This window comes from Adiantum capillus-veneris, chromosome 2 (assembly GCF_014529385.1).
Source record: "Adiantum capillus-veneris isolate H3 chromosome 2, ASM1452938v2, whole genome shotgun sequence".
Taxonomy (NCBI): domain Eukaryota; kingdom Viridiplantae; phylum Streptophyta; class Polypodiopsida; order Polypodiales; family Pteridaceae; genus Adiantum; species Adiantum capillus-veneris.
In genome coordinates this window covers 63259173-63267806 of record NC_140932.1, presented here as the reverse complement: position 1 = coordinate 63267806, position 8634 = coordinate 63259173, and the positions used below count along the sequence as shown (strand labels likewise).

General features: G+C 43.9%; 1 pseudogene; it reads right to left on the bottom strand.

Moving 5' to 3' along the window:
- Positions 1–390: 390 nt before the first annotated feature.
- LOC147462881 (2-C-methyl-D-erythritol 2,4-cyclodiphosphate synthase, chloroplastic pseudogene) lies at positions 391–2051 on the bottom strand (annotated as a pseudogene).
- Between the last annotated feature and the right edge of the window lie 6583 nt (positions 2052–8634).

Below are 8634 nucleotides of genomic sequence, written 5' to 3'. Positions count from 1 at the left end.
CTATGTGTGAAAGAAGACGCAAATTTACTAACACATATATCATGTGACTATGCATTAAATCTCTCTGAGTTCTTTCTCGTAAGGCGCGTCTCTCTCAGGCTCTCCCCTTCCTTACCTTCCCTTTAGAGAAGTATCTCCCCTTCCCTTACCTTCCCTTTAGAGAAGCACTTCAAGACTTGTCGATAGAAATGTGAAGTATCTTGTGGAATGTTCCTATGAAGTTAAAACGTCTCTTCCTCTTCCTCTTTTACCCCTCTCTCTCTCTCTTCTCTCTCTCTCTCTCTCTCTCTCTCTCTCTCTCTCTCTTTGAATCATTGCTTAATCAATAATTAATTGGTAAAAACACCAATAGCAATTAAAGCCTAAAAATCTTTACTCTATATTGTTTTCTTATTTCTTCATCAATAACATAACAGTGTGGGCAACAATGCTACGATTCTCTCCCAAGCTATCGACCTTTTCATGGGTTTTGACTTTAACATCAACTACTAAAGGATCTATGCTAAGAAGCTCATAGAGGTTCTTACTTTATGGCCTCCTTATGGGGACTCCACTTTGGCCTTCGTAATAAGCGGGTGACATCTAAATTGCCCATAGTATATCTCGCTTCATGCATCAAATATTGAACAACTTCTTTCACAAAAATTGAAGATGCGGTTCCTTTCCATTTTGAATCATTGTTTGGAAAAATCTGGCAGATGTCAAAAGGACATAGCATCTACCACACAATAGACAAGCACATCAGTGTTGAAATATGCTTCACATCATGGTGTCACCAATTATAAGAGATCAGTGTTTGGAAAAATCTGGCAAATGTCAGAAGGACATAACATCTACCACACAATGACAAGCACATCACTATTGAAATATGCTTCACATCCTGGTGTCGCCAATTATAAGAGGCAAATTTGGCTCCAATTTGTGAAGATCAAAACCAGATCCTACTCTTAAAGGTAGTACAAGAGGCTTATCCACATCTGGAATGACAGTTTCAACAAGATGGACTTTCCATAATATTTTTTTTGCAGCAAAATTTAGTCTGTTTTGAGCTTGTGTCTGCTCAAGATGAGGTGGTAATAAAATCTTGCTACCTGGACGATCATGTCCACCCACTAGGAAGAATGCTACTAAGTGAGAGAAGATGCTTAGATCTCTCTCTCTCTCTCTCTCTCTCTCTCTCTCTCTCTCTCTCTCTCTCTCTCTCTGAGATTTTATAGTCCTTCGTCCTCAATGCCGGTCTTGAACCACGGTGGGTGGGAAGGCAATAATCCGAGAGCTATGTGTCTCACCGTTAGGACGAGCTTGTTCACTTGGCTGCACCAAATCTAAAGATTTATCTTCCCTACCGGCCTTTGAAATTGCATTGCCGCCTTGTGAGTGGCAACCACCATCGATGGAGCTTGGTTGCAAGCCCCTTCGTGCCCACTATCTATCCGACACGCTTCTCTTGTATTGTTGTCGTCGTCATGCAGTACCCCATGTCCTACTACCTCCTCTTTTATTTCACATTACTTGCGTATATCCCATGCCAATAGAGCGAATGATGGACACCGAAAAGGAAAAGATTGCATAACGTTAGTGGCTCTCAGAGTACGTAGAGAGAAGTATGCAGAACATCGTCCGACGAGAAAAAGAGGGCCATGGGCTTTTCATGGCATTTAGCTTTTTCTCTTTCCAACGCGACGAAAATTGCTCACGTTGGAACTGCCGTCTCTTACATACATATTGGCAGGATTCCACTTTGATTGCCCGGAATCTGATAGATTTCCTTGCTGCCTTGCTGCCTTGCAGGACTGCTGGAGACGCAAAATTACAAGTTTTTACAGGTTTTGAACTCTCCCAAACCGTTTCAAAGCGTTAAATCAATCATGCACGCAAGCGACTCGTCCTCTGAAAGTGTACTTAAACTTTTTTTTAAAATTGTGTTTTCCCCAGCTTCATGTGACAGTGCACGAGGCTCCGTGCTCTGCCTTGGCCTACTGGCTCCTGCGCATCGTTGCACTACTGCGTGCCACCTTCCTCTCCATGCTCGCCGTCTCATCGCCCACCATGCTTTAGTTTTGATCCTCTTAAATAAAGGCATCTTTATCTATTCTGGCCTCCTACCATTTTCCCGAAATCGGTGAGACCTACTCTTTCTCTATAAAACAAAACTCTCTGAAAGAGCGCGCGCCGGCGCGCGCGCTTTCAGAGAGTTTTTTTATAGAGAAAGTTCTACTGTACGAGCTGGAGCCTGGACCTTGTGTAAGAGTTGGGGCGTCGACCTTGTGTAAGAGTTGGGGCGTCGGCTTGAAAGAGGGGGCGCACAGTGCCGGCCTCGGGAGTCTGTGCAAGGCTGCTACTGGCCTGGAGCAAAACAGAGGAAAGAAAGAGAGCGTTGTAGTTTGGAGGGCACCATATGATAGGTAATGGGGTATCAATGCAGGGAGCTTTAGAAAGGGATTCTCTTTTTTCGGAGACTCTGTCTTGAAGGCTTTGTGTCTCTGACGCACAAGGGGGCTGCTATAGTGCGGCGGGCCCTGGATTGGCGGAGGGAGTTGCAGAATTGGCAAAGTACTGTGTTCCTCTTCCCAATTGGGGACTAATTCGGTTTCCGCACTAGCAAAATGGGCTTCCCTCTGTTCGATCGAAGGTGTTCTTAGTGTCCGAGGTATGTGAGAGGCATTCTCCCTCTTGAAGAGAGATGGGGAATTTGAGCGATTCTCTCTTCAAGCTGGGAGAAGCTAGCAGAGATAGGGGAAAGAGTAGAGCTGGGGAGAGGGGAGCCCTTAATGATGAGCTGCTTCCGGGAGGAGCCCAACTGCTTGCACGTTGAGAGGACCGTTTGGCCTTGCTGGTGAGGGCTTCCACCTGTGCGTATGCGCAGCCCCATCTTTAGTCTGCGATACCACAACTCGGCGTCATTGCCTGCATCTTCAATCGTAATTTGCCCATGATTCATACTCCCTCTCCCTCTCTCTCTCTCTCTCTCTCCGGCTAGATCTTTAAGGTCTCTTGGGATAGTTTCCTACGACGTTAAAACTCTCTTCTTCTTCTTCTTCTCCTGATCGCTTGCTTCTCTAATACACGCAGGTAATCATGCATTTTTGCGCATTGTGCAGGTTATACTCTAGAGGGTGGCCGTATGCTACAAAGAATTGGGGTTGCCAAGGTGACCAGTAGGCGGGGTCTGCAGTCAGGAGGGATTGCTCACTCGCACATCAAATCTGTTTTCAATACAGACCTGCGTAGCATGCACTTGGAAGGATGTGCATAAAATTTGACGGCTATGATTGCATAAAATCTTGTGTGTGGACTTGGCAGCCATGGATCCCCTCACTACCTCGCATTCAGTTCACTAAAGGTTGCATTCGCTAGCTCAACGGCTCATGCATGGAGGGGAGTAGCAACTAGCTCGTATCTATCAGCAAGACGGAGTGAAGAGCAAGTGTCTCTATTCTATGCTTACTCTATCTCTCACTTGCTTTGTCATTAGTTCTTGGTTACTTAGTTGAGGTAGCTAGGATCGTTATCAAACTTCATGCAGTGTCGGATCAGCTTCTCGTCCTACTAGCCACTAGCCTACCATGGTCGCTTTTGTTGAGCCAGCTCCAACATGCAGCCCTAATGAGCCCCTTCATGCCGGATCTGCTTTGTCCAAACCTTAGCACCATCTTGAGCATGCCACATGAGCCTCTTCAACATTCATTGTCGTCTCCTTTCGCCAACCCATCATAGATGTCAAGGGTCATGGGCTATTGATAAGTCCGCTTCACTCAAGAAAGTTTCAACAATTTGAAGGACTTGGCTTTGCAAAGACACGAGCTTGCAATTAATATTTGAAACACTTTAAGGAAAGCTAGCTCATAGGCCACTAGTGCTCCTTGTAAGTTTATAACCATTTTTGTGGTCTAAAATGGGTACCCAAATGAGTTAGTAGGGAATTCTCTCTCTCTCTCTCTCTCTCTCTCTCTCTCTCTCTCTCTCTCGCTCGTTCGCGAGATGGCTTGGTTATCATGACACACAACAAATACCCTCATGATAACCAAGCCATCTCGCGAACGAGAGAGAGAGAGAGAGAGAGAGAGAGAGAGAGAGAGGATCTGACTCAACTGTCTGAAATAGTCCATGCCGGCACGAACTCTTTGGTTTTTTTATAAGGGTTTTGTTTATAGCTGGTGAAATGACGGTCGAACTTGAGGACCCTCTTGCCTCAGCTAGTGTTTCTCCAAATGGTTTCTAGACTTTCCTTGCCGAACCCCTTCAAAACCAAATCTGTTAATGAATCTAGGGACCCCGATATTTGCCTTTTCCAAAGTGGCACAATGTTGTTAGTTGTAGCAAACAACAACCCAGTCACCCCTTGGAGGTGGATACCTTGTGGGGTGCTAAGGTAGATGCACACTTGTATTTCACTTTGTTCACATTCTACAAAATAGAGCATTGCATATTAGGGTAGGTAGGACAACTCCAAAGGACGTCAAGAGGCTCTAACATGAGGACAACGGACATGTCAAAGGGAGCCACAGGACTGGAGCCAAGGTGTTGCATATCCTGGGTGACACGACCTTGTAAGAGTCTTAAAAGAAGAGAGAAATATGTTGAAGCCATTTGGGCATGGTACATTATCCTCCGGCCGAGAAGGTAGAGATGCTAACAAGGGTGAATCTATCGATCGAGTTATTGTGGATGTTGTTGCACCCAACTCATTGTTCACTTTTGTAGTATATCAAAACCTTTATGTGGCATTCATAGAAAATGTGGTACTCTTTCATATCTTTAGGTTGGGCCATTGAAGACTACGTGCATTGTAGATGGAATGATAAGGCAGTCACCTACAATAGGATAGTTTTTTTCTAAATTAGTCAAAGCCTGAGAGAGAGAAAGAGAGAGGGATACAAGGGGAGAAGATGAAAAGTTTAAATGTTGTAAGAACAAGCCAAGGAGAACTTAAAAATGTAACCAACACTGTGCAAACTCACTAGTACATTCCATTTTGGCTATATAGGAAAGAATTGTTTTACCTATGTGCACTTAGATTTGTGAGATTCTCTGCAAATTGTATATACCTTTTGGCTGCTATTACATCTGTTTAAAAGGGGTTTGACTACAAATAAGTGACCAATAAAAAAGTCTTTCTTGAAAATACAAAGTTCCTTTCAATGACATTTATAAAAGTCTTGAAAATTTAATAATTTCTTTAATGTTTTCACACCATTCTTTTCAAGTATGTGGAGGAAATTTTTCTTTTTCTCTTTTTGTCTCAAGTGTCATTATTGTAAATTTGAGACATCCTTTCTGGGAGCTAGAAAAAATGGAGTCACCCATGAAAAACATTTATCTACAGTTTCAATAAGATACAATCTAGAGCCAGAGACTACAAACACACATTGCTCATATTGACTCCAACCTGCAAATTGTTACCATATACATGTGGTAGTGATGTGTGTGAACACACTAGGACCGCTGGGGCATTTTTTCCCTCTTTAGGAGGTTTTTTCCCCCGTGCATTGTATATACGCCCATCACTCTAGGGCTAACCATCTTTCCGTTGCACACTAAGTAACACACTCTCTATTGTGTGCCTTGAGCTTCCTTCGTCTTCTCCAAGTTGTGTGTGTTTCTCTGCAACCCTAATTCCAACAATTGGTATCAGAGCAGGTCACGTCCTCCCGGGCTTAGTCGCCAGCTGCTCCAGCACACGCTTGCTCACTTTCTCCGATTTCAGTGAGCTTTGGCGAGCGTTCGCAGGTCGACAAATATTTTGGGTAAGCTCGAAGAGCTTGGTCTGCTCAGAATTTTGATTTGGGCTCATTTCAGCCTCCGTTTCCACTACAGGCAGTAACTGCACAGGCTATTTCGTCATTTTGTGCAGATTTTCTGTCAGTGCCGTTTTCTGCATAACAGGTGCCTTATAGTCTTCTACGGTTTGTGCTATATAGCACAGGTTGTTCCCGCTCCATTTCTCCTATTTTCGGGCAGTTTTCACATCAGGTGCAGCATTTACCATGGCTGACAACAACAACACAGATGTGTTCAAGATGTTTGTTGCTGAGGACAGGTTGGATGGGGACAACTAACCTATGTGGGCTTATATGATGCAACATGTTCTTGTGTCAAAAGGTGTCTGGAACATTGTGCAGGGCATTGATGTACGTCCTGGTTCTGAAGATGTAGGTGATGTTGAGGATGTTGCAGGTCTTGTTGCAAGGATTGCAGCTGTTAGAGTTGTTTTGCCTACAGCAGAACAAGCTCGCTGGGATGTTAAGGATGCGCAGGCTCATGCATTGATTGCGTTGTCTGTGAAGCGCACCATTATTCCTCACATCCGTTCAGCAAAATTTGCAAAACAGGCTTGGGATATTCTAGCAGGTCTTTATGCAAGCCGCAATGAGGCTAAAATTGCTTTGCTGCGTAAAGAGCTAGAGTCGAAGATTATGTATGAGGAAGATGATATGGACACTTTCCTTGCTAGTGTCAAGGATATCAATGAGCAACTCATTTCTGCAGGTGAAGTCATTTCGGACAGTTCCCTTGTGCACACTGTTCTTGATGCCTTACCAGATTCCTACCAGACTTTTGCTAGTACTTGGAGACTGATGACCCAAGGAAATCCTGAAGTTGTCAAGTTTGATGCATTATGCACATTGCTGTTGCAAGAGTCACTTTCTAGAAAAAACAGGACTAGGCAGCGTGCAGTTGAACAGGCTTTTATTGCTTCTCAAAGAAGGGGTGGTAACAGTAATGCAGCCACTTCTTATGGTTCTGCTGCGAGTGGCAAAAATTCTGTTCCTAATGCTTCTGGTGGCAGCACTTCGTCTGGCAATTCTGGTGATAAGGGCAAAAAGAAGATGCGTTTCCATTATTGTAAAGCCAATGATCACTTGATCAAGTCGTGTCCTAAGTTGAAGGCCAAAGAGGTTAAGAAGAAAGAGGGTGGTTCCACTGCAAATGCTGGTTCCACTACAAATGCAGCCATTGTTGAGTCTTCTGTGAAAGGAGATTGTGATGTTGATGTTGATGCAGAATGGGCTTTTAGCGCAGAGTGCACTTACAATCCTGCTGTCCATGATGCATGCTTGTCAATTGCTGCAGATTCACATGTGTGGTATTTCGACAGTGGTGCTACAAAGCACATTACCTCACATCGTGAATTGTTTACCTCTCTCGAGTCTGTCCCTCATGGGAATTCAATCACTTGTGCCAACAACGCCTCTTATCCAGTTCAGGGAGTTGGAAAGATTGTGCTCACTGCTGCTAATGGCAGTTCCTTCACACTTGTTGATGCACTTTATGTACCTGGGATCAAGAAGAATCTCTTGTCTGTATCCGCACTTGCTAGACTTGGACTTGTAGTCAAATTTGTGGATGATAGATGTACAGTTCATGATCTCAGTTTTGGTGATGAAATTGTTGCATCTGGGCTTTTGTGCCGTGGGCTGTATAAGCTCACTTTGTATGACAAGTGTGGACAAAATTTTGCAAATGATGTTGCAGATTCAAGGGCTATTTCAGATGCAAAACTTTGGCATGCACGTTTTGGTCATCTGAATTTTGCCAGTTTGCTACGTTTGTAGAAATCTGATATGGTTGCTTCTTTGCCGCCTCTTGAAGCACCTGTCAAACATGTTTGTGAAGGCTGTATTCTGGGTAAAATGCAACGTTCTAAGTTTCCAAAGGATGGTTCAGTTAGGGCCACATGCAGGTTGCAGCTTGTGCATAGTGATGTTTGTGGGCCCATGCAAACTCCGTCCTTGGGCAATTACCTGTACTTCGTGACTTTCAGTGATGATTACTCCAGGCATGCATGGGTATTTCCGCTTAAAGCGAAGTCCGAAGTTTTTATGTGCTTCAAACAATTTTTGGCTATGGCTGAAAATGTCTCAAAATGTACTATGGGCACCCTCCGTTCCGATCGAGGGGGGGAGTATATGTCTCATGAATTTAATGCATTTCTGGCTAGTCGTGGGATAAAACACCAATGTACAGTGCCTTATACACCTCAGCAAAATGGTGTTGCTGAGAGGAAAAACAGGTCACTAACGGAAATGGCACGATGTATGGTCAAAAGTCAAGCTTTGGCGCATTCTTTTTGGCTTGAGGCCATCATGTGTGCCACTTATGTACTTAACAGGTGTCCTACGAAAGCTTTGCAGTCTATTACTCCATATGAAGCATGGCATGATAGAAAGCCTTCTATTGAGCACATGCGTGTTTTTGGCTGTTTGGCATATGCTTTGGTGCCACAAGTGCAGCGCAGAAAATTGGATGATAAGGCTGTCAAATGTATTTTTGTTGGTTATAGTGCTGAAAGCAAAGGTTACAGGTTGTATCATCCGCAAACAAAACGTATTCTGGTTTCACGGGATGTAGTGTTTGTGGAAGATTCTGTTCAGCCCTTGCTGTCATGTACTAGAGACAGTAATGTAAGCTCACAGGACATTTATGACACTTTGTTGCCTCTTTTCAGTGGTGGAAATACGAATGTAAGTTCCAATGAGGCAAATGTACAGCCTATGGGGGTTTCTGAAAATGTTTTAGAACAGCCTATTACTGATGCAGATGTACATGATGTACTTGATGAGGAAAGGGCTCAAAATGAGCAGGCTAGAGGTATGCCAAAATGGCTGGTGCACACTTTGCGTGACAGTAAAT